General features: G+C 45.8%; 1 pseudogene; it reads left to right on the forward strand.

The window, feature by feature from the left end:
• Window positions 1–358: 358 nt before the first annotated feature.
• On the forward strand, window positions 359–13,341 carry LOC116600678 (annotated as a pseudogene).
• The last annotated feature ends 13,878 nt before the right edge of the window (window positions 13,342–27,219 follow it).

Consider the following 27,219-nt stretch of genomic DNA (forward strand, 5'->3'; position numbering starts at 1 on the left):
ATCACTTTAGCTCTCTGTAAGTGTTTTCCTCTCAGAAATGGGATAATAATCAAACCAAACCCACTTCCTGAATATTTGGTAAGCTCGACTGCGAAGTTTTTGCAGTCAGGATTCATGTCTGCTGTCAGGATTCATGTTTGCTGGCAGCTGTGTCCCAGCATACAGCACCTGCCTGGCACAGAGTGTTGAATAACAGGGAGAAGAGAAAGTGGGAATGTGCCCAGCCATTATCTCTGTCTGCTGAGAAAGTTTTCCCCCAACAGTTTCCCATTAACATATTCACAGTTAATGAGCTTTAGAAGTCTAAGCCCTGCCCTCAACTTTCACCCTCCCTCCAGGAGGGCAGGGCAACCCTCCCCTGACTGTCTGGCCTAGGATGCTCAGGGAAGGTCAGCAACAGTCAGGGACAGTCAGGGAGAGTCAGCAATCCAGCAGCACCTGCACCATGAGTGTCTCTGTGCTGAGTGTCATCAGACTCCTGGGCGGTGTCTCTGGGCTCCTGCAAGTGGCCTCCATGCTAGGGCTGGTTCTGCTGTTGCTCAAGGCAGCACAGCTGTACCTGCACAGGCAGTGGCTGCTCAGAGCAGTCCAGGAGTTCCCGTCCCCTCCTTCCCACTGGCTCTTTGGGCACATGCATGAGGTAAGAGGGGCTGGAGAGGAGTGGGAAGTGTGGGCGTCCAGGGCTTTGCAGCATCATCCTGGTCAGCAGATGCATGCCACTTAGGCTTCTTGTGTGACTAGCACATGTGCCTTGGGGAAACACCCAGTTTACTGCTCAGATTTTGGCTCCTCATTCCACTCCCAGGAGCTCCCTTCTGGAAAGAAGCCTTTGCTGGTGCCCTCAGGCTGGTCTCACCCTGTTTCCTTAAGTAGATCTGCAGGCTGTAATGCAGTCCTGCCCTGCCGCTTCCTGAGTGTGCACCGGAGAATGTGGTAAAAATAAGTCAGCTGCAAGAGAAAGGGAGCAGGGGTTGACAGTAGAGAAGACTGTGGTCCCAAACAACTCCTCAATCCCGTATTTATTAGAAACAAGGTAACAACTAACAAAGGAGCAGAAGAGGGTTATACATTAACCATAGGCTTTGTAGATAAATAAGAAAGAATATGAGTTATAAATTTTTACAAATCTTATATATAAGCAAGGAGAGTAGGATATATACGGTTAAGCAGTATAGAACTTATAATTGAACAAGCACATTTAAGGGGATTATCTTGATAACCAATTAATGGCAGGTTGTCTCTGAGTAACATCCAAAAAAAAGCAGGCGGTGTTCCACCCTAAGCGGGACCAGGCATTCCTGGCTGCCCGGCTTCCAAGACGTAAATCATCCTCTCCCCCAGAGAACTGTTGCTAATGCATGTTCTTCTTAAGGTAACATTTAAGCATGCTTGCCAGGCTAGTTCAATTTCTCATGGGTTATATTTTACGCACTACTTTGTTTTGAGAGACGGTTACACTGCACCTTAAGGATGATGGCTGTTCCTTCCTGAGTCTCCCCCCTCCTAGCTGAGGAGCCCCAGCTCCTCTCTCAGAACACCCTTCCTGATCCTTCCCTGTCCTGACCACTCATTCCCATCCTCGAAGCCTAGCCTTGAGCTGCTTGGGAACACAGACAGCAGAGGGGTTCACAGCTTATGGAGACCATAGACAGGAATCAGGCATCAGGTCCCTGGAAAATAGGCTCACCTGCCAGATTGGGGTGTCATGTCTGGTGCAAGGAACCAACCAGCTTGGTTTGCCTGAGACTATGAGATGTTCCAGACTGGTGATTTCAGTGTTAAAACCCTGACAAGTTACTGGCACTCATGAGAGAGAAGTTTTCCAGGATGGGGCAGATAAAGAGTATTGACATTGAGTTGCACCATTAAAAGAATCTGTTTACCTCCTAGTTCTCCTTCCCCAACCACAGTACTGTGGGCTCCTTGGGCTAAGGATGTCACCCCCTTCCAGTACCCAGTTACCAGCACAGAGCTGACCCCAAGGGATGCCTGAGCAGGTTGTGGAATGACAGAGGAAGGAGCAGCTTGCAGCTAGATTGGAGATGGTACTTACTCTCCAGCTCTGTCAGTACTGGTCCTTCAGCAGGGGAATCAGTAAGTGGGGGCATGTGAGGAAGGGCTGTCTTGTGTTGTGTGGATTGAACAAGCCTAGCCCGGGGATGTTGCTGAGGAGGCCAAGCAATTTCAGCTAAATGGAACCGAAGACAGAAACTTCACATCAGCCACAGGGAGACAGTCATAGGCCAGTTTCTTCATGCAAATTGTTGCATTAATGACTACCGATTGTTCATTTGGAGAAATTGCGACCTTTTGCTAGATGCAGTTGTCACCTTTCTGAGCTAGGATTTGACCTAAGCAACCACTAAAATTTCCTCCACTGACTCCCATTACACGGATGGTGTGGAGACTCTGTAAGCACGCAAGTTCTACTTCCGTAACTCCTATTACCCCCAGTGCCCAATCAGCCCTCAGCTTCTGCTAGCCTAATATATTGCAGCCAGATTTTTCTTCCTCCTACATATCTGAGACTTCATTTATTCGGTACCTCTGTTATTGGCTAAGTCAAGAATTAGATTGCCATATGCAGTAGGTTAAAGCTAATCTTTCAGGCCAGGTGACAACTGACAAGTGAGACAGAGAAGCATATGGGCTCTGAGCCAAGCTACCTGGATTCTACCCTAGCTCTGCCACATACTTCAAATACTTGCTCTATCCTTCTGTTTCCTCATCTATAAACTGGGGGTGATGATTATTATAGTCTTGTGTGAGTTATACTAATCTTCAAACGTCAGCTAGCACAGACCAAAGGTCACAGTTATACTCTAATTATAAAAATTAACTATAATGGTAATACCTAAAAAGGATAAGCATGTTTGTAGAATACCAAATCTGCTGCACTAAATAGGGCTGAAATCAGTCAGGAACCATGAAAGGGGAACTCCTGTATGGGAATCCACGACCCAACAGCCTCATCTTTCCCAGATCCTCCCGCCACAGGTCAGCACAGCCCACAGCGCCTGACAATTGATCGCCTGTGCCAACCCTTTATTTTCTGCCCACTGTCATGGTATCTCACTTGGAGACATTTTTTGTGACCCCAGTTCCCAGGAGGAGGCAAGTGAAACAGCTGTCATGGACCACTCACTGTCTGTGTGAGTGGCCACAGCCTAAAAGCCAGTAGACCCTGAGTATCAGTCTACACAGTTACTGCCACTGAAACTATGGGCACCATCTCCTCTATAAGAGTCTCAGCTGGTCCTGACCACACCTGCTCAGGAAGAGATGGCTGTCCCAAGTAGTTGTCTGGAAAGTTGACAGACCAGTGGGTGTCAGAGTGACTCAGAGAGAGGAAGAGCCAGGCAGAACACCATCTAGCTCCTTGGTCTCCCCAGAGGAACTACTGACACAACCCAGGAGCAGGAGTTTCTGGAAGCCAGCTGGCTTGGAGAGCAAGCAAACGGAAAGGAGGCACGCAGCTGTGCTGAAACAGGATCCCCAGAGGGCCCTGCTGCATAGGTTTGAGGGACCCTGGAGGATGAGGTGACACAGCTTCATGGTAAGAGTCTCCCACAATGCAGTCCCTGCACCAGATCCAAGGAGAAGGGCAACCGCAGCGGTGGACATGACCTGGGAGCATAGAGAAGCCTCCTTAAGTCATTGGACAACACTTCTCAGTGTAGGGCCTGATTGACTTTCCCACCTCTACTCCTACTAGAACATAAGTTCCATGAATCTGGAATCCCTATCAGAGCCTTGCTCATCAGAAACATTTCCAAACTCCTAATCACTGCTGATATCCAGAACTATCTCATGTGGCCATCCTACCCTCCACCCCCTCTCTAAGCACTGGACCTAAAGAGGAAGCAAGGTTTTATTGATTTGCCTTTCCCTTGGTTACAGCTCCAAAAGGGTCAGGAACTACAAGAGCTTCAGAAAAGGGCAGAGAAATATCCGTGTGCCAGTCCTCGCCGGCTATGGGGGAGTGAGGTTAGCCTGGTAGTCTATGACCCAGACTACATGAAGGTGATCCTGGGGCGATCTGGTGAATGTAAACCCACTTGTCTGTTGGAGGGGTTCTTCCCGCTTGGATACATTCCTGGGGTACTGTGACATTTCAGGAAAGACTGCTGGCTCAGTCATAAATATCTGATCCTCTACCTGTCATTCCTCAAGCCCAAGAGCCAGCAGAAACCCAAATACAGTTACTCAATTTGAAAGTTTAAACACATGTAAGGAATTACCTCTTTTGCTTTCTTTTTCCTTCCTCCCTCCCTCCCCCGTCCCTCCCTCCCGCTCTCTCCTTCTGTCTTTCTTCTTCCTTCCTTTCTTTCCTCTCTTTCCTCCTCTATTTCTTTCTTTCTTTTTTTAACTTAATTTAATTTCTTTTCAGTGTAACAGAATTCACTGTTTATGCACCACACCCAGAGCTCCATGCCATACGTGCCCTCCATAATACCCACCACCAGGCTCCCACAACCTCCCACCCCCACCCCTTCAAAACCCTCAGATTGTTTTTCAGAGTCCATAGTCTCTCGTGGTTCATCTCCTCCTCCAATTTCCCTCAACTCCCTTCTCCTCTCCATCTCCCCATTTCCTTCCTCTGTGTTATTTCTTATGCTCCACAAATAAGTGAAACCGTATGATAGTTGATTCTCTCTGCTTGACTTATTTCACTCAACATAATCTCTTCCAGTCTCGTCCATGTTGATACGAATGTTGGGTATTCATCCTTTCTAATGGAGGCATAATACTCCATAGTGTATATGGACCACATCTTCCTTATCCATTCATTCGTTGAAGGGCATCTTGGTTCTTTCCACAGTTTGGCAACCGTGGCCATTGCTGCTATGAACACTGGGGTACAGACAGTCCTTCTTTTCACTACATCTGTATCTTTGGGGTAAATACCCAGTAGTGCAATTTCAGGGTCATAGGGAAGCTCTATTTTTAGTTTCTTAAGGAATCTCCACACTGTTCTCCAAATTGGCTGCACCAACTTGCATTCCCACCAACAGTGTAAGAGGGTTCCTCTTTCTCCACATCCTCTCCAACACATGTTGTTTCCTGTCTTGCTAATTTTGGCCATTCTAACTGGTGTAAGGTGGTACCTCAGTGTGGTTTTAATTTGAATCTCCCTGATGGCTAGTGAGCGTCTGGGATACAAGTCTGAGTCACACCCCACATCCTCCTCTATTTCTTTCTTCCTTCCTTTCTTTCTTTCTCTCTTTCCTTCCTTCACTCCCTCCCTCTTTCCTTCCTTCCCTCTCTACTCCTTCATCCTTCCTTCCTTCCTTCCCTCCTTTCCACTTTTTATTCTTTTCCCCTTTTATTCTTTCCTTCTTTTTTTCTTTCTTCACCACAATGGTGCAGTCCCAGAACTCAAGACAATTTCCTATTGATGATGGCTTGCATGGAACCCCGATCTGTTGCCTGTGCTGGCACGTGGAATGACTGTGCCACCACAAAAAAAAAATCATAAAACAAAAACAAAAACAAAAAAGTAAGAAAACAAACAAACAAAAACCCCACTGGACAAGCTACTGTCTTCTCACTAGTACTGAGGACAGAAGCTATATATCTTACTGATTCAACTTCCTACTCCCTAGGGCTCTGTGGTGGGACACTCAGTTTGCTTTCCCGAGCCTATAGTAACTATCAGGAAAGACAGAGAGTCCTGGTTGGAAGGCAAGTGGGACGTGGGTTGACACAAACTGCCAGCTGACAATCATCAGGAAGGGATGGGGGACAATGGTCTAGACCTCAGTTAACTCCTGGGGGCAGCCTGTCTTCGTTGGTCACCTCCAGTTTCCTTTAATGCCTTTCTTACTTTCAGACCCAAAGTCTGATGGTTCTTACAGATTCATGGCTCCCTGGATAGGTAAGTATATTTAACAAGGACTACAGTTCACCTTCTGCTTAGGTTGCCAACAAATATCCATTTGGCCCAGAGGTGACCAGCACCACAGTCACTCCACTCAATCTGAATTGAGCTTCCTCTCTCTTCTTCAGATAAAAACCTCACCCCTTCCTAATGGTAGGGGAGCCCTCCTGCAGCTCAGTTTCTCCCACATCACTTCTCAGTCCTCCATAATGATCTCAGACTAACTTTTCATTGAAGTCCTCCATTAACCCAGTGCTACTCTGTTTCAACCTCGATCTTACAGCTGTGCACCAGGGTTTGGGAAGCCCCCTTCCTGACATGCACTGTCCTTTCCTGCCTTGTCCAGGATGCCCTTCTTCTGACACCCTGGGTTCCTCCCCAGTTGTCCCCAGTCAACTCTTGAGAGGTTCCTTCCCCACACACACACCGATTGTGGTCCAGGGTATGGTTTGCTCCTGTTGAATGGGAAGACGTGGTTTCAGCACCGGAGAATGCTGACCCCAGCCTTCCACTATGACATCCTGAAGCCCTATGTGGGGCTCTTGGCCGACTCTGTCCAAGTGATGCTGGTAAGTTCAACCCCTGTTCACCTGCACACTCACACCCACAGCACAGTTCACAAAGTCCACTCTCAGACAGCTGTGTCCCTCAGACATCCATTAGACATGACCCCCAGAATCACAACATATACCATACAATGAGACAGGGCCCCCTGGGGATGGATGGAAGAAGAAAGTATCTGGGCACCTGTTTACATCCACCCTTTGCTCACTGCACACAGGAGAGACAGTCATGGTGGATAACGTGTCTCTTCTTGTCCCTGTTTCAGGTCTTTGACTTGGACAGGAAGAGTAGCCAATGCCCCTAGACAACAAAACAAACTGCCCCTGGCTGGCCTGAACAGTAGCAGCTTCAGTGGCATGGTGGACATCCCATGATGTCACTCAGATGGGCTCTGGGCTAGGGTTGAAAGCCTCTGATGGATTTTAGCCATTCCGTGCAGTGAAATGGAGACCAAGTCTCTAACCTCCAGGGCTGGGTCTTGCCATAACATCACCTCTGAACCTGGCTCTATTTCTCACTCACTGTACTCAGCTGACATTTGTTGAGTGAGAGGAACTGAAGTCCCTGATATCCCTTCTTTAGAAACCCCAGTCTTACCTCCTTGATCTTTCCTTTGCCTTGACTCTTGCTCCCTAAATTGGCTATATGGTCCTAAACTGATGAAATGCAACTGCTTTAGAAAGTGAGGGCATCTTATCAGAATATGTGGAGAGGCAGATAGGGAGTCTAACCTTGTCAGCATGGGCCTTCTGGAGGAGTAGAGAAAGATATATGTGTCCCTCTACCACAGAACAAATGGGAGGAACTCCGCAGCCAGAACTCATCTCTGGAGATCTTTGGACACATCTCCTTGATGACTTTGGACACCCTTATGAAGTGTGCCTTCAGCTACCAGGGCAACCAACAGGCAGATAGGTCAGTAAAATCCTTAGTTGTGAGGTCCTATTTCTTAGCAACTGGGATGGACTATCTGAAAGGCAATTAGCACAGCTTGGATGTTTACCAGCCCAAAGAGTCACATTCTGCCGAGAGCCCCTGGCCACAGTCAGATTCAGCCTGCTCCAAGCCTTCATTAAGCACAGAGCCTGCTCTCTGTCACAGGAAGAAACCTGGATACCAAAGTCCCTCATAAAGGGCTGAGGGTCTCAAAGATGTAAGAATGACATGACAAACACTTAGGGTCTCCTGTCCCATTGATTGAGGAATACTCCACCCACAGGCCCACCACACTCCAGGTCAGATGCTTCCCTCCATTCAATCCATTCTGCATCCTCCCTTTCAGGTACTCACAGTCCTACCTTCAAGCCATTTGGGACCTGAACAACCTGGTGTATTCCCGGATGAGCAATGTTTTCTACTGGAAAGGCATCATCTATAAGCTGACCACTGAAGGTCGCTGGAACCAACGGGCCTGCCAGCTTGCCCATCAACACACAGGTTGTATCTGCCCTCTGGGAAGCTCCCCTCCTTCATTAGGCACATCCCAAAGGGACTGGCCGTGACCCTCAGCTGAGTCCTGCCCCTGGCTGTCCCTCCAGACTCTGAAAAACACTCACCCAAGTACTCCCCTGCTGCAGATGTTAGGGTGCCAGGTGCTAGGCAAGAAACTACATCTGTTACCACATGGGTGAAGGCTGAATGACAGTCCCTGCCAGCAGCATTCAATCAGAGCCTCTTGGGCTGTGCTGTTGAGGGAGTGATGACCTGCAAGCACCTGGTGCTAGAGCTCCCACCCCAACAAACACACCCACTCCCACACTCCTCCTGATCCACCTGGCACCCTGACTGGGGCTACTGTGAGTGTCTGTGTCTGGGCACCCAGAGCATTCAGCTCTGCCTGGGAACACTGTTCTGGACAGACCGAGTGATCAAGCTGAGGAAGGTTCAGCTGCAGGAGGAAGGAAACCTGGAGAAGGTCAGGAGCAAGAGGCACTTGGACTTCCTGGACATCCTCCTCTTTGCCCAAGTGAGTGTGGTAGGGAAGGCCCGAGGTTTTACCTACAAGTGTGGAGGAGGGGGGCAAACTCAAACCCTGCCCTCTCTTCGTGTCTTCCCAGATGGAGAATGGGAGCAGCTTTTCCGACAAGGACCTCCATGCGGAAGTGGACACCTTCATGTTTGAGGGCCATGACACCACAGCCAGTGGCATCTCCTGGATCCTCTATGCTTTGGCCACACACACAGAGCATCAACAGAAATGCCGGGAAGAGATCCAGAGCCTCCTGGGGGATGGTGCCTCCATTACCTGGTGAGTGCTCATGAGATGGGAGGCCCTGCCCTCTCAAGTAGAGAATTCCCTGGCTGCCAGGGCCTTGCCCACCCTTCAGGATAGCTTTGTTTTAGGGACCACTTGGACCAGATGCCCTACACCACCATGTGCATCAAGGAGGCACTGAGACTCTATCCACCAGTTCTATGTGTTGGCAGAGAGCTCAGCAAGCCCATCACCTTCCCTGACGGACGCTCCTTACCCAAAGGTGTGAACTTCCCCACTCTCCCTCAATGAACACTTAGCAAGAATGCATGGGAAGTCAAATCCACGTGTTCTGGACAGTTGGTGCATGTCTTTCATAGTCATTTCTCCCTCAAGAAAATGAATACTTCCTTTGTTGCTCAGATGAGTTATATGGTATGAGTCCCACAGAGTTTAATCCAAGAAATAAATACATCACAGCCCTTAAATGTGGCTTTGGGTTTTGCCCTAATATTCTCATTCTTTGAGATATGAGTGCCTGAGAGACCATCAGACAGAGCAGGGGGATAGGAGGTCTTTCCTTATAGGGTCTAGGCCAATGAGAAAGATCGGAGAATTCACCATCATGGCTCAGATGGTCCAGTGTCCAGGGAGCCCTCAGGATGATGGCAGAGAGCAGCTGATGACCAGATCTGAGATCCCTGCCATGGCCGGAGGCCACTGTTTGTCTCCTCTCTGCTCTGAATCCTAGCCCTGCCACATCCTAGCTGGGTGGTCAGAGGCAAGTTGTTCAGCCTCCCTGAGAATTAGGTGCCTCATGGGAACGATTGAGGATGGGAACCCTCATTGGAGGGTTATTGTGAGGAAGTAGGTGTTCATGGATATTTCCAAGAGGTCATGGATGGTAGTTGATAAATGTGAGTTATCCCTTGAGTTGCTCCAAAAAGTAAGCCTCCAGTTCCTTCCTGCGTCTCAGCCTGGTCATGGCTAATCTTCTAATCTGTGCACACATGCACACCTGTTGTGCCATGTCTGCCCCATCTCTCCTGCAATGGTATCATTCCATTCACAGTGATGAGAAATGGCTCTCATTGTGGCTGCCAAGCTGTGTGTGGGTGCAGCTGGGCCCCACAAGCATGTATGTCCAACCTTCTCTATTCTGCCCCACAGGATTCTTAGTGACGCTCTCCTTTTATGCCCTTCACCACAACCCAAAAGTGTGGCCAAACCCAGAGGTATGATGACCTTGGGAGGAGGAGGTGGGATGACCTCTCCAGGTCATCCCCTCCAGGTCAAACCCTCTTCCTGGCCCACCTCTGGGTGTGCTGTCCCTTGGATGATTGGAAGGAAGGGCTTGACTACACCTGTCCTGGCCCTGGTGCTCCCTCTGCAGGTGTTTGACCCTTCCCGGTTTGCACCGGGCTCCTCTCGACACAGCCATGCTTTCCTGCCCTTCTCAGGAGGATCGAGGTGAGGCACTTGTACCAGAATGGGAGGAGGCAGGGGCTATTTTGGGGGTACATACTTGATGTTTGTGACTTGCTACATTTATGTGGGTTTCTGTAGATATGTCCTGGCATGTTGGAGTGCTGGGAAAGAGGTATGTGTCTCTATGCAAAGAAAGTTGGTAATCACTGAATGCCATGGAGACTTTGACCCATTGCTCTTACACAATCTCCATCCACAATTCAGTATCAGTGGGTGTTCCATAGCTCAGGGTATTCTTGTGAGTTCTTCATTTTGTGAGTATAACTTTACAGAATTAGATTTTCTAACATATAATTTTCAAGTGTTGTCAAAGTCAAAGACAGGATGGACTCAAAAGTTTTCATTACACACAATGTCAAACCATCCTTTTCTACTCAACTCCCCATTCTGCCTCCACACTGCACCATTGACTACATTCCATGTGTTTCCGTACTCAGCTTCCTGCATGCCTCAAATATTTCAGCCATACACAGGAAATGTTCCTACAGTCTCTTAGGGGCTTCATAAAGAACTTGACTTATCTGTGTTATTATTTTCACCAACCAAATGAATTATTGACTCTATGGTACTGGTCGTGTACACTTGACAATTTTCCCAGTTGTCCAAACACTACATATGATCTGGGCTCTATATACCTTAATATTACACTTAGGGTCCAGTCATCCAAATGGGCAAATACATAAAAATGAGGACCTTAAATTGCTTTGGGAAGAAAATCCAGTTTCTTGTATATATACACAATACATGGCATTTGAACATTACCTGGTATGTAAAATGTAAAGCGCACATAAGGTGGCTGTTCATTGGGATGACTATATTCCAGCATGGCTGCTGTGAAATCCTCCAGTGCTGCTGAGAGTGTCCTATAAACAGTAACTGCAGGAAACTTTGTAAGCAATTCCTAGAAAAATGTTATTTTCCAAATACAGAATCTGTCAATCCTTCACATAGAGTGAACCCAATTTCACACAACATCTTTAAGCAAACTGTGCTTCCAGATACTGCCTCCAGGATTTGTTTCTCCCTGGGATTGAGTCCTTCCTCCTATACATTGGTGCAAGTCATGTGGCTGCCAGTAGAGACAGGAGAGGGGTAGATAGCTCAGGTCCTAGCTCAGAAGTAATGGTTACTCATATTTTATTTCATTCAGGGTGGGATTTTTTTCAGTTCAATAGACACCATTCAGTTTTAAGACTGCCTATTAAGTCTGTCTGTGTGCCAAGTCCTCTGTTAAGAGATGGCATACGGCCCTTGACTCCAGGATTTCACAGTCAAGAAATAAATGCCTCCACTCAAAAGTGACATCTTCCCTCCTTCCTTCCTTCCTTCCTTCCTTCCTTCCTTCCTTCCCTCCTTCCTTTCTTCCTTTTCTTTCTTTTCTTTCACTCACTCATTTCCTAACTGACCCCACTATAGGAAGCACCAAATTCCTGGCACTGTCTGACTCTGGAAAGTGATGTGTCCTTGAGTTAAGTGTTAGGGTGATGTCAAGGTCCTGGAATAAAGAGACACAGTGGGCAGAGATCGGGGTGAGGGAAGGCTGGCATTGCCCTTAGCCATGACAATGTAACAGTCAGAGGTGTAGAGAGGGCATTCTCTGGCATTTCCTCAGTTGGAGCTGAGCTGGGAAGAGGAGGAGTTGAACAGGTGAAAAGCTGAGATAGCCAACAACCGAGAGAGGACTTTGATGTCAGCTGAGGCATGTGGACATGTTGTACCTGTGATGGAGGGCATGGGAGGCTCTGAGCCTGGCTGGGGCTTCAGGAGATGAAGTGGAGGCAGGAAACAGAAAAGTCTGGGTTAGGAGGTAGAGGGATGGCAAGCAGAGACATTTCTGCAGTAGAATTGGTAGGCTACAGCAGCTGGTTGACTGAGTGGCTGAGGGGGAGGCAGGAGTCTCTATCCAACCTGGGAGGCAGATGGTGCAGCAGGTTGAGAGTCACTAAGGCTCTGCCCCTGCAGAATATTCTCTGTGCCATACTGACTTCCTTACCCAACTCTGTCTTGTCCTTCCTCTGAGGATCTGGACCCCTGTGCACCCCAGATGGTTAGGGCCTGAAGGATGGCCCAGCCCACCCCCTATGGTGCCCTGTCCTGTTCTGCATTGTGAAACCAGAAATGCCATGTGCAGAGTGAACAACTTAATAATTAACTGTTTTACTGATCACTTGACTTGGCCCTGAGGCTCAAGGTGCTGACCTTGTAACCGGATTTCAGGCCTACTGAGAACACAGATAGGAGTAAGAGCTAATCCTGGAAGAGTGTAGACTTTGTCAAAGGTCAAGGGGAGAGTGTGAAACAAGCAAGGTGGGGTAGGCGTAGAGATGTGTGTGTGTCCTGAGGGAAGGGAACTGGGCTGGGCCCATGCAGGAGGGCCCTGAAAGTGCTGTTCCTGGCTGGGGGTTTGATGCCACTTCTCATTTCCTTTTCCCTCCCTAACCCAGGAACTGCATCGGGAAGCAGTTTGCCATGAACGAGATGAAGGTGGCAGTGGCCCTGACCCTGCTCCGCTTTGAGCTGGCACCAGATCCTTTCAGGGTCCCTGTTCCCACTCCAAGAATTGTGCTGATGTCCAAGAATGGAATCCACCTGCATCTCAGGAAGCTCCTCTAACCCTTGTGGGGACAAGGATGAGCCCCAAGGCCTCCTGCCTGCCATCATGTCTTCCTGTCAGTCTCTCCTGTCTGCTGTCTTCTGCCCACTTCCCACTTTCACTCTGCCCACTGCCAGCCTCCTGCTTTCCTCCCCTTGTACATCAGAAGTCTGACCTTCTCCATCTTACCCTTTCCTAAGATTCCTACCTTTTTACCTGTTACCTTTCTCCTACCCAGCTGTAGCTCTGACTATCCATGTAAGTCATGATCAGCTGCCTGTCCCCCAGGCTGTCTGCCCTCTCCCCATTGCTATCTCTTTCTGCCTGGTTGTGTGTTCCTTGTTGCTTAACTGCATTACACAGGCTTGGTTCCTTAAAAGAGCACAATTTGATGATCCTGTAGCTTAGGAGATCAGAAATAGGAAATGGGTCTCCCTGGCACAATGAAGGTGTTACAGAACCTCTAAGGGAGAATCTCTTCTCTTGCATTTTCTACCTTCTAAAAGTCTGCTCTTAAGACTATCCACTGAGGGAATTAGGCCTCCCCATTTATCAAGTAAATATGCTGTTCTTAAATGCATATTGATTACAAATGCTAATAGTACCCATGAAATTCTTAGTGCAAAACAAACAAACAAACAAACAAAAACAAAAAAGGAAAAACAAAAAAAAATGTTAGTGCAACATCTAGACTTTTGTTTAATTGAATAAAGGGGACTCCCGCCAATCCAAGTTGATACATAAAGCTGGTCATCACAGTCCACCATTTGTCCTCTTATCATTCACACATTTTATTAAACCATACTTAATCTGAAAACTAAATATAATAAAATCACACATCTACCAACTAACCTTCATATGATTGAATGTGTGTTGATCCTTTTCCCCAACCAGGAAGCAGTCATTGGAGGGTATTCTCTCTTCTCCCTGAAATCCTGTGACCTACATGCTATGACACAAGGTTGACTATTTGTACCACATGTCTGGTTTCTGTGCAGGATATAAGACAAGAAAGAAAAATTCTGAAACCCATGTGCACACATGCATAATCATATTCATAACAAAGCAGGAAAATGCTAGAAATAATTACCCTCTTTATTTCTGTAACCTAGGACATGGCCATCCTTCGCATTTATAACAGCCTTCTTCCACTATCCATTCAGTTCTTTTCTTTGCCCTGTGAAAGCACCTCAACTGGTTGTGTTTTTTGCCTGGTGCCATGACCCAGACCCTCACTCTTAAAGGTTCTGGGCCATTACTAGTCTTGCCTGAATTGGGCTGTGGCATTTTCCCACTTACTCTCATGACAGGGCAAGGTAGTTCTCTGAGATGCTTATGTATTTCCTCCATTTCCAGCATATTTTTTTCTTACGTAAGGAAACTGGCAATTTCCCCCTTGGTAATCAGGATAGATCCAGTACAGTCACTGCTTCAGGGTCCCTGTTCCCACTCCAAGAATTGTGCTGATGTCCAAGAATGGAATCCACCTGCATCTCAGGAAGCTCCTCTAACCCTTGTGGGGACAAGAATGAGCTCCAAGGCTCATGAGAAGACCAAGGTGTCCAAGAGTTATCTTCATGTAGTCATTCTTGTGTCTCCTGCTGGAAGCACCCTTACTTTTGGATATAAGACCACTAGGACAATACAGCACAAGGTTACAGGGATAAGTTCTCCATATTTTGCTAATCAGATCACTAGGGGTAAAAATGAGTGGTGTTGCTCCTATTTCTATCCCTTATGTACTGGATGGGTGAGTCCTGTTTATGGGAGAAACAACCCCATATATTGGACATTGATTTAAAGCAAATACAGCTAATGATGATGAACATTTCTTCATGTGTCTGATAGCCATTTGTATGTCTTCATTGGAGAAGTGTCTGTTCATATCTTCTGCCCATTTTTTGATATAATTATCTGTTTTGTGTGTGTTGAGTTTGAGGAGTTCTTTATAGATCCTGGATATCAACCTTTTGTCTGTACTGTCATTTGCAAATATCTTCTCCCGTTCCGTGGGTTGCCTCTTTGTTTTCTTGACTGTTTCCTTTGCTGTGCAGAAGCTTTTGATTTTGATGAAGTCCCAAAAGTTAATTTTTACTTTTGTTTCCTTTGCCTTTGGAGACATATCTTTTTTTTAATTAAATTTATTTATTTTCAGCATAACAGTATTCATTATTTTTTCACCACACCCAGTGCTCCATGCAATCCGTGCCCTCTATAATACCCACCACCTGGTACCCCAACCTCCCACACCCCAGACACTTCAAACCCCTCAGACTGTTTTTCAGAGTCCATAGTCTCAGACTAGTCTCTCATGACTCTCCTCCCCTTCCAATTTCCCCCAACTCTATCAGAGAAAGATAACTATCATATGATCTCCCTGATATGAGGAAGTGTATATGCAATGTGGGAGATTTGAGGGGTAGAAAAAGAATAAATGAAACAAGATGGGATTGGGAGGGAGACAAACCATAAGAGACTCTTACTGTCACAAAACAAACTGAGGGTGACCGGGGAAAGGGGGGTAGGGAGATAGTGTGGGGTTATGGACATTGGGGAGGGTATGTGATATTATAAGTGCTGTGAAGTGTGTAAACCTGGCAATTCACAAACCTGTACCCCTGGGACTAATAATACATTATATGTTTATTAAACATTTTTAAAAATTAAAAAAAAATAACAGTCCAAATCCTGGGGTGCCTGGGTAGGTCAGTAGATTAAGGGACTGCTTTTGGCTCAGGTCATGATCCCAGGGTTCTGGGATCAAGCCCTGCATCAATCTCCCTGCTGAATAGGGTATCTGGTCTTCCCTCTGCCTCTACTTCTCTCCTACCCCACCACACCTCTACTCATGCATTCTCTCTCTCTCTCTCTCTCTCTCTCTCAAATAAATAAATAAAATCTTTAGAAACAAAACAAAAAAACTCCAAATCTTAAAGGACCCATCTCAGTATGGACTTGCTCCCTTGCCCCTGAGGAGGATCTTCCCATGCTAACACTCAGGATTTTTTTTTAATCTGTTTTGTAGGATTGTTGTGGGGAAAACACATAAAGTTCCTTGCTCAGTGTCTAGAATATAGTAAACGCTCAATAAATGCTACCTATTACCAAGCATTATGCCCCCAATTCTGTAGAGGAAACCGAGGACTCAGGGGGCAAACCCAGAGTTATGCCCAGAATTACAACCCAGGCTGTCCCACTTCCAAGCTCTCTCCACAACCGCCCCTCATGTGCTAGGTACTAATGAAAGCAAGGGAAGGAGTCAGGCTCCAGAGTCCCTGGGCCTGGCCAGCAAGGGGTGGAAAATAAGTATAGAAATGGAGGAAAGTTGAGAGGCATGGGTAATGAGGTTACACACACTTGGGTTTGGACAGGAGCCCAGGACTTAGGGGGAAATGGAGAGACCTGTGGCCCCATGGGTTGTGTAATGAATCTCCTGTCACAAGGTCGGCCACAGGAGGAGGGTGTAGGAATAATAAGGTAGATGGTGAGGAACAGGGCAGGAAGAAAAGCTGCCTTCCAAAGAACTCCTGACAAAAACATCTTGTTTTCCTTTCAGAGTTATGGGCTTGGAGTCAATTTGGGTAAAGAGAATCAGGAATAAATTGAAGCTGAGAGACTTACTTGTCCTTCTCAGATGTGCTATCATATGCTCTCCATGTGCAGTCAGTGCCTATCCCTCTCCCTAGCACTCTTCACCTGGTGAATTCCTATTCACCCTTCAGGAACCCATTCTTGTTTTTAAATGTCTACTTCCTGGGTGGGCCCAGCCCCATTTATTCTTTCAGTAGAGGCCTTATCAGGTTTTCCTGTACTATGTTAGTTCACTGCCTTTACCTCCCAGACTGTGAGCTCAGGAAACATTTGCTAAGTGCGTGGGTAAGTGCGTGGGTAAATGCGTGACCGAATGAGCATTCCTGGGAGGACCTTGGGAAAGGGATGATTAACCCCTTAGAGAAGGAGAACCTGAGGCTCAGAGAGTATGACTGGCCGGCTTCATATGTCATGAGCGAGCCCTGCACTGGGCCTCCTGAGTGTGAGGCCGGGGCTCTGCCTGCAGGCACAGTCGGACCACATCACTGAATCGTGGAGTATGACAAGTGTGGAGAACAATGCAGAGGCAGCTGAGGCAAACAGTTTGGAAACCCTGACTCTAATCCCAGCTGACACTCTCAGTGGTGGTTTTCCTCTGGTCACAACACTTTAGTTCCCTATAAGAGTTTTCCTCTCAGAAATGGGATAATAATGAAACCAAACCCACTTCCTGAACACTTGGTAATCTGGACTGTGAAGTTTTTGCAGTCAGGATTCATGTTTGCTGGCAGCTGTGTCCCGCATATAGCAGTTACCTGGCACAGAGTAGGTGCCCATGAAATATTTGTTGAATAACAGGGAGAGGAGAAAGTGGGAATGTGCCCCGCCATTATCTCTGTCTGCTGAGAAAGCTTTCCTCCCACAGTTTCCCATTAAGATCTTCACAGTTAATGAACTTTAGAAGTCCAATCTAAGGCCTGCCCTCAACCTTCACCCTCCCGTATTTACTAGATACAAGATAACAACTAACAAAGGAGCTGAAGCTGGCTTATATATTAACCATATGCTTTATAGATAAATAAGAAAGAATAGGAGTTATCCATTGATTTCAAATCTTTTAGATAAGCAAGCAGGGTATATAGTCAAGCAGTATAGAATTTATACTTGAACAAGCACATTTTTTTTATATTTATTTTTATTTCCAGCATAACAGTATTCATTATTTTTGCACCACACCCCGTGCTCCATGCAATCCGTGCCCTCTATAATACCCACCACCTGGTACCCCAACCTCCCACCCCCCGTCCCTTCAAAACCCTCAGATTGTTTTTCAGAGTCCATAGTCTCTCATGGTTCACCTCCCCTTCCAATTTCCCCAAACTCCCTTCTCCACTCTAAGTCCCCATGTCCTCCATGCTATTTGTTATGCTCCACAAATAAGTGAAACCATATGATAGTTGACTCTCTCTGCTTGACTTATTTCACTCAGCATAATCTCTTCCAGTCCCATCCATGTTGCTACAAAAGTTGGGTATTCATCCTTTCTGATGGAGGCATAATACTCTATCCCCAGGGGTACAGGTCTGTGAATCACCAGGTTTACACACTTCACAGCACTCACCAAAGCACATACCCTCCCCAATGTCCATAATCCCACCCCCTTCTCCCAAACCCCCTCCCCCCAGCAACCCTCAGTTTGTTTTGTGAGATTAAAAGTCACTTATGGGGACGCCTGGGTGGCTCAGTTGGTTAAGCAGCTGCCTTCGGCTCAGGTCATGATCCCAGCGTCCTGGGATCGAGTCCCACGTCGGGCTCCTTGCTCAGCAGGGAGCCTGCTTCTCCCTCTGCCTCTGCCTGCCATTCTGTCTGCCTGTGCTTGCTCTCTCCCCCTCTCTCTCTCTGATAAATAAATAAAATCTTAAAAAAAAAAAAAAAAAAAAATAAAAGTCACTTATGGTTTGTCTCCCTCCCAATCCCATCTTGTTTCATTGATTCTTCTCCTACCCACTTAAGCCCCCATGTTGCATCACCACTTCCTCATATCAGGGAGATCATATGATAGTTGTCTTTCTCTGCTTGACTTATTTCGCTAAGCATGATACGCTCTAGTTCCATCCATGTTGTCGCAAATGGCAAGATTTCATTTCTTTTGATGGCTGCATAGTATTCCATTGTGTATATATACCACATCTTCTTGATCCATTCATCTGTTGATGGACATCTAGGTTCTTTCCATAGTTTGGCTATTGTGGACATTGCTGCTATAAACATTCGGGTGCATGTGCCCCTTTGGATCACTACGTTTGTATCTTTAGGGTAAATACCCAATAGTGCAATTGCTGGGTCATAGGGCAGTTCTATTTTCAACATTTTGAGGAACCTCCATGCTGTTTTCCAGAGTGGCTGCACCAGCTTGCATTCCCACCAACAGTGTAGGAGGGTTCCCCTTTCTCCGCATCCTCGCCAGCATCTGTCATTTCCTGACTTGTTGATTTTAGCCATTCTGACTGGTGTGAGGTGATATCTCATTGTGGTTTTGATTTGTATTTCCCTGATGCCGAGTGATATGGAGCACTTTTTCATGTGTCTGTTGGCCATCTGGATGTCTTCTTTGCAGAAATGTCTGTTCATGTCCTCTGCCCATTTCTTGATTGGATTATTTGTTCTTTGGGTGTTGAGTTTGCTAAGTTCTTTATAGATTCTGGACACTAGTCCTTTATCTGATATGTCGTTTGCAAATATCTTCTCCCATTCTGTCAGTTGTCTTTTGATTTTGTTAACTCTTGATGAAATCCCAATAGTTCATTTTTGCCCTTGCTTCCCTTGCCTTTTGCGTTGTTCCTAGGAAGATGTTGCTGCGGTTGAGGTCAAAGAGGTTGCTGCCCGTGTTCTCCTCAAGGATTTTGATGGATTCCTTTCGCACATTGAGGTCCTTCATCCATTTTGAGTCTATTTTTGTGTGTGGTGTAAGGAAATGGTCCAATTTCATTTTTCTGCATGTGGCTGTCCAATTTTCCCAGCACCATTTATTGAAGAGGCTGTCTTTTTGCCATTGGACATTCTTTCCTGCTTTGTCGAAGATTAGTTGACTGTAGAGTTGAGGGTCTATTTCTGGGCTCTCTATTCTGTTCCATTGATCTATGTGTCTGTTTTTGTGCCAGTACCATGCTGTCTTGATGACGACAGCTTTGTAATAGAGCTTGAAGTCCGGAATTGTGATGCCACCAACGTTGGCTTTCTTTTTCAATATCCCTTTGGCTATTCGAGGTCTTTTCTGGTTCCATATAAATTTTAGCATTATTTGTTCCATTTCTTTGAAAAAGATGGATGGTACTTTGATAGGAATTGCATTAAATGTGTAGATGGCTTTAGGTAGCATAGACATTTTCACAATATTTATTCTTCCAATCCAGGAGCATGGAACATTTTTCCATTTCTTTGTGTCTTCCTCAATTTCTTTCATGAGTACTTTATAGTTTTCTGAGTATAGATTCTGTGCCTCTTTGGTTAGGTTTATTCCTAGGTATCTTATGGTTTTGGGTGCAATTGTAAACGGGATTGACTCCTTAATTTCTCTTTCTTCTGTCTTGCTGTTGGTGTAGAGAAATGCAGCTGATTTCTGTGCATTGATTTTATATCCTGACACTTTACTGAATTCCTGTATAAGTTCTAGCAGTTTTGGAGTGGAGTCTTTTGGGTTTTCCACATATAGTATCATATCATCTGCAAAGAGTGATAATTTGACTTCTTCTTTGCTGATTTGGATGCCTTTAATTTCCTTTTGTTGTCTGATTGCTGAGGCTAGGACCTCTAGTACTATGTTGAATAGCAGTGGTGATAATGGACATCCCTGCCGTGTTCCTGACCTTAGCGGAAAAGCTTTCAGGTTTTCTCCATTGAGAATGATATTTGCAGTGGGTTTTTCATAGATGGCTTTGATGATATTGAGGTATGTGCCCTCTATCCCTACACTTTGAAGAGTTTTGATCAGGAAGGGATGCTGTACTTTATCAAATGCTTTTTCAGCATCTATTGAGAGTATCATATGGTTCTTGTTCTTTCTTTTATTGATATGTTGTATCACATTGACTGATTTGCGGATGTTGAACCAACCTTGCAGCCCTGGAATAAATCCCACTTGGTCGTGGTGAATAATCTTTTTAATGTACTGTTGAATCCTATTGGCTAGTATTTTGTTGAGTATTTTCGCATCTGTGTTCATCAAGGATATCGGTCTATAGCTCTCTTTTTTGGTGGGATCCTTGTCTGGTTTTAGGATCAAGGTGATGCTGGCCTCATAAAATGAGTTTGGAAGTTTTCCTTCCATTTCTATTTTTTGGAACAGTTTCAGGAGAATAGGAATTAGTTCTTCTTTAAATGTTTGGTAGAATTCCCCCGGGAAGCCGTCTGGCCCTGGGCTTTTGTTTGTTTGGAGATTTTTAATGACTGTTTCAATCTCCTTACTGGTTATGGGTCTGTTCAGGCTTTCTATTTCTTCCTGGTTCAGTTGTGGTAGTTTATATGTTTCTAGGAATGCATCCATTTCTTCCAGATTGTCAAATTTATTGGCGTAGAGTTGCTCATAGTATGTTCTTATAATAGTTTGTATTTCTTTGGTGTTAGTTGTGATCTCTCCTCTTTCATTCATGATTTTATTTATTTGGGTCCTTTCTCTTTTCTTTTTGATGAGTCGGGCCAGGGGTTTATCAATTTTATTAATTCTTTCAAAGAACCAGCTCCTAGTTTCGTTGATTTGTTCTATTGTTTTTTTGGTTTCTATTTCATTGATTTCTGCTCTGATCTTTATGATTTCTCTTCTCCTGCTGGGCTTAGGGTTTCTTTCTTGTTCTTTCTCCAGCTCCTTTAAGTGTAGGGTTAGGTTGTGTACCTGAGACCTTTCTTGTTTCTTGAGAAAGGCTTGTACCGCTATATATTTTCCTCTCAGGACTGCCTTTGTTGTGTCCCACAGATTTTGAACCGTTGTATTTTCATTATCATTTGTTTCCATGATTTTTTTCAATTCTTCTTTAATTTCCCGGTTGACCCATTCATTCTTTAGAAGGATGCTGTTTAGTCTCCATGTATTTGGGTTCTTTCCAAACTTCCTTTTGTGGTTGAGTTCTAGCTTTAGAGCATTGTGGTCTGAAAATATGCAGGGAATGATCCCAATCTTTTGATACCGGTTGAGTCCTGATTTAGGACCGAGGATGTGATCTATTCTGGAGAATGTTCCATGTGCACTAGAGAAGAATGTGTATTCTGTTGCTTTGGGATGAAATATTCTGAATATATCTGTGATGTCCATCTGGTCCAGTGTGTCGTTTAAGGCCTTTATTTCCTTGCTGATCTTTTGCTTGGATGATCTGTCCATTTCAGTGAGGGGAGTGTTAAAGTCCCCTACTATTATTGTATTATTGTTGATGTGTTTCTTTGATTTTGTTATTAATTGGTTTATATAGTTGGCTGCTCCCACGTTGTGGGCATAGATATTTAAAATTGTTAAATCTTCTTGTTGGACAGACCCTTTGAGTATGATATAGTGTCCTTCCTCATCTCTTATTATAGTCTTTGGCTTAAAATCTAATTGATCTGATATAAGGATTGCCACTCCTGCTTTCTTCTGATGTCCATTAGCATGGTAAATTCTTTTCCACCCCCTCACTTTAAATCTGGAGGTGTCTTCGGGCTTAAAATGAGTTTCTTGGAGGCAACATATAGATGGGTTTTGTTTTTTTATCCATTCTGATACCCTGTGTCTTTTGACAGGGGCATTTAGCCCATTAACATTCAGGGTAACTATTGAGAGATATGAATTTAGTGCCATTGTATTGCCTGTAAGGTGACTGTTACTGTATATGGTCTCTGTTCCTTTCTGATCTACCACTTGTAGGCTCTCTCTTTGCTTAGAGGACCCCTTTCAATATTTCCTGTAGAGCTGGTTTGGTATTTGCAAATTCTTTCAGTTTTTGTTTGTCCTGGAAGCTTTTAATCTCTCCTTCTATTTTCAATGATAGCCTAGCTGGATATAGTATTCTTGGCTGCATGTTTTTCTCGTTTAGTGCTCTGAAAATATCATGCCAGCTCTTTCTGGCCTGCCAGGTCTCTGTGGATAAGTCAGCTGCCAATCTAATATTTTTACCATTGTATGTTACAGACTTCTTTTCCCGGGCTGCTTTCAGGATTTTCTCTTTGTCACTGAGACTTGTAAATTTTACTATTAGGTGACGGGGTGTGGGCCTATTCCTATTGATTTTGAGGGGCGTTCTCTGAACCTCCTGAATTTTGATGCTCGTTCCCTTTGCCATATTGGGGAAATTCTCCCCAATAATTCTCTCCAGTATACCTTCTGCTCCCCTCTCTCTTTCTTCTTCTTCTGGAATCCCAATTATTCTAATATTGTTTCGTCTTATGGTGTCACTTATCTCTCGAATTCTCCCCTCGTGGTCCAGTAGCTGTTTGTCCCTCTTTTGCTCAGCTTCTTTATTCTCTGTCATTTGGTCTTCTATATCACTAATTCTTTCTTCTGCCTCATTTATCCTAGCAGTGAGAGCCTCCATTTTTGATTGCACCTCATTAATAGCTTTTTTGATTTCAACTTGGTTAGATTTTAGTTCTTTTATTTCTCCAGAAAGGGCTTTTATATCTCTCGAGAGGGTTTCTCTAATATCTTCCATGCCTTTTTCAAGCCCGGCTAGAACCTTGAGAATTGTCATTCTGAACTCTAGATCTGACATATTACCAATGTCTGTATTGATTAGGTCCCTAGCCTTCGGTACTGCCTCTTGTTCTTTTTTTTGTGTTGAATTTTTCCATCTTGTCATTTTGTCCAGATAAGAGTATATGAAGGGGCAAGTAAAATACTAAAAGGGTGGCAACAACCCCAGGAAAAAATGCTTTAACCAAATTAGAAGAGATCCCAAATCGTGAGGGGGGAGAAAGGGGATAAAAAGAGGTTCAAAAAGGAAGAAAGAAAAAAAAAGAAAAAAGAAAAGAAAAGAATTTAAAAAAAAAAAGGAAAACACCTGAGAAAAATGTAAAAATGAAAAAATATATATATTAGATAAACTAGCAAAAAATCGTTAAAAAAGAAAAAGGTAACAGTTAAAAAAAAAAAAATTTACCCGAAGGCGAGAAAAGAAAAAAACAAAAAAATGAAAAAGAAAAAAATTGAATTAACTGCAAGACTAAAAAAAAAATCACAGGGAAAAAGCCATGAGTTCCGTGCTTGGCTTTCTCCTCCTCTGGAATTCTGCTGCTCTCCTTGGTATTGAAACCGCACTCCTTGGTAGGTGAACTTGGTCTTGGCTGGATTTCTTGTTGATCTTCTGGGGGAGGGGCCTGGTGTAGTGATTCTCAAGTGTCTTTGCCCCAGGCGGAATTACACCGCCCTTACCCGGGCCGGGGTGAGTAATCTGCTCGGGTTTGCTTTCAGGAGCTTTTGTTCCCTGAGCGCTTTCCGTAGAGTTCCGGAGGATGGGAATACAAATGGCGGCCTCCTGGTCTCCGGCCCGGAGGAGCCGAGAGCCCAGGGCCGCACTCCTCAGTGCGCCCTCAGAGAACAGCGCCCAGTTACTCCCGTCTGCCTGACCTCCGGCCGCGCTCCGAGCTCTCCGAGCCTGCGACCAGTTCAAGGTAACACCGAGCTGTGAGCTTACTGTCGGCTCTGTCTCTGTAGCCGGCTTTCCCGTTCCAATACCCGCAAGGTCTGCGACACTCAGACACCCCTGATCCTTCTGTGACCCTGCGGGACCTGAGGCCACGCTGAACCCGCGTGGGCTTCGCCCCGGTTTAGCCTCTGGAGCGATGTCCCTCAGCGGAACAGACTTTTAAAAGTCCTGATTTTGTGCGCCGTTGCTCCGCCGCTTGCCGGGAGCCGGCCCCTCCCCCCGGGGTCTATCTTCCCGTCGCTTTGGATTCACTTCTCCGCCGGTCCTACCTTTCAGAAAGTGGTTGTTTTTCTGTTTCCAGAATTGCTGTTCTTCTTCTCTTCGATCTGCCGATGGATTTTCAGGTGTTTGCAATCTTTAGATAAGCTATCTAGCTGATCTCCGGCTAGCTGAAGCAGTCTCAGCCTGCTACTTCTCCGCCATCTTGACTCCTCCTCCTTGAACAAGCACATTTAAGGGGATTATCTTGATAACTGATTAACGGTAGGCTGTCTCTGAGGCAGGGGAGTAACATCCAAAAATGAAGCAGGCAGCGTTCCACACTGAGAGGGGCCAGGCATTCCCAGCTGCTTGGCTTCCAATACATAAATCATCCTCTCCCCCAGAGACCTGTTGCTAATGCATGTTCTTCTTAAGGTAACATTTAAGCATGCTTGCCAGGCTAGTTCAATTTCTCATGGGTTATATTTTACGCACTACTTTGTTTTGAGAGACGGTTACACTGCACCTTAAGGATGATGGCTGTTCCTTCCTGAGTCTTCCCCCTCCTAGCTGAGGAGCCCCAGCTCCTCTCTCAGAACACCCTTATTGATCCTTCCCTGTCCTGGCCACTCATTCCCATCCTCGAAGCCTAGCCTTGAGCTGCTTGGGAACACAGACAGCAGAGGGGTTCACAGCTTATGGAGACCATAGACAGGAATCAGGCATCAGGTCCCTGGAAAATAGGCTCACCTGCCAGATTGGGGTGTCATGTCTGGTGCAAGGAACCAACCAGCTTGGTTTGCCTGAGACTATGAGATGTTCCAGACTGGTGATTTCAGTGTTAAAACCCTGACAAGTTACTGGCACTCATGAGAGAGAAGTTTTCCAGGATGGGGCAGATAAAGAGTATTGACATTGAGTTGCACCATTAAAAGAATCTGTTTACCTCCTAGTTCTCCTTCCCCAACCACAGTACTGTGGGCTCCTTGGGCTAAGGATGTCACCCCCTTCCAGTACCCAGTTACCAGCACAGAGCTGACCCCAAGAGATGCCTGAGCAGGTTGTGGAATGACAGAGGAAGGAGCAGCTTGCAGCTAGATTGGAGATGGTACTTACTCTCCAGCTCTGTCAGTACTGGTCCTTCAGCAGGGGAATCAGTAAGTGGGGGCATATGAGGAGGGGCTGTCTTGTGTTGTGTGGATTGAACAAGCCTAGCCCGGGGATGTTGCTGAGGAGGCCAAGCAATTTCAGCTAAATGGAACCAAAGACAGAAACTTCAAATCAGCCACAGGGAGACAGTCAGAGGCCAGTTTCTTCATGAAAATTGTTGCACTAATGACTTCCAGATAGTCCGTTTGGAGAAATTGAGACCTTTCGTTAGATGCAGTCGTCATCTTTCTGAGCTAGGATTTGACCTAAGCAACCATTAAAATTTCCTCCACTGACTCCCATTACACGAATGGTATGGATACTGTAAGCACACGAGTCTACTTCCATAATTCCTATTACCCCCAAGGCCCAATCAGCTCTCAGCTTCTGCTGGCCTAATATATTGCAGACCAGATTTTTCTTCCTCCTACAAATCTGAGACTTCATTTATTCGGTACCTCTGTTATTGGCTAAGTCAGGAATTAGATTGCCATGTGCAGTAGGTTAAAGTTAGTCTTTCAGGCCAGGTGACAATTGACAAGTTAGACAAGGAAGCATATGGGCTCTGAGCCAAGCTACCTGGATTCTACCCTAGTTCTGCCACATACTTCAAACACTTGCTCTATCCCTCTGTTTCCTCATCTGTGAAATGGGGATCATGATGATGATGATCATGATCATGAGTATAGTCCTGTGTGAGTTATACTAATCTCTGAATGTCACCTGGCACAGACATAAGGTCACAATTACACTCTAATTATAAAAATTGAAGATAATGGTAATGTCTATGAATGACTAGCATGTTTTTAGGTTACCAAACCTGCTGCACTAAATAGGGCTGAAATCAGTCAGGAACCATGAAAGGGGAACTCCTGTATGGGAATCCATGACCCAACAGCCTCATCTTTTCCCAGATTCTCCCTCCTGTCTTGGAGACCACAGGCCAGCACAGCCCACAGCACCTGATAATTGATTGCCTGTGCTGACCCTTTATTTTCCAACCACTGTCTTGGTATCTCACTTGGGGACATTTTTGTGACCCCAGTTCCTAAGAGGGGCCAGGTGAAACAGCTGCCATGGAGCACTGCCTGTGTGATTGTCCGCAGCCTGAAAGCCAGTAGACACTGACAGTGACAGAGTTACTGCCACTGCCACTATGGGCACCATGTCCTCTCTAATAGTCTCAGCTGGCCCTGACCACATCTTCTCAGGAAGAGATGGCTGTCCCAAGCGGTTGTCTGGAAACCTAACAGACCAGTGGGTGTCAGAGTGACCCAGGGAGAGAAAGAACCAGGCAGAACACTATCTAGCTTTTTGGGGTCCCCAGAGGATCTGCTGACAACCCAGGAGCGGGAGTTTCTGGAAGCCAACTGGCTTAGAGAGCAAGCAATCGGAAAGGAGGCAGGCAGCTGTGCTGAAACAGGATTCCCCAGGATCCCCTGCTGCACAGGTTTGAGCGACCCTGGAGGATGGGGTAACATAATTTCATGGTAAGAGGCTCCCACCATGCAGTCCCTGCACTGGATCCAAGCAGAAGGGTGGTCGCAGCGGTGGACATGACCTGGGAGCACAGAGAAGCCTCTTTAAGTCATTGGACAACACATCTCAGTATAGGGCATGATTGACTTCCCTACCTCTACTCCCACTAGAACATAAGTTCCATAAATCTGGAATCCCTATCAGAGCCTTGCTCATCAGAAACATTTCCAAACTCCTAATCACTGCCGATAACCAGAACTATCTTCATGTGGGCATCCTACCCTCCACCCCCTCTCCAAGCACTGGACCTAAAGAGGAAGCAAGGTTTTATTGATTTGTCTTTCCCTTGGTTACAGCTCCAAAATGGTCAGGAGCTACAAGAGCTTCAGAAAGGGCAGAGAAATATCCATGCACCAGTCCTCGCTGGCTATGGGGGAGCAGGATTAGCCTCATAGTCTATGACCCAGACTAC

The sequence above is a fragment of the Mustela erminea genome, chromosome 10 (genome assembly GCF_009829155.1).
Source record: "Mustela erminea isolate mMusErm1 chromosome 10, mMusErm1.Pri, whole genome shotgun sequence".
Taxonomy (NCBI): domain Eukaryota; kingdom Metazoa; phylum Chordata; class Mammalia; order Carnivora; family Mustelidae; genus Mustela; species Mustela erminea.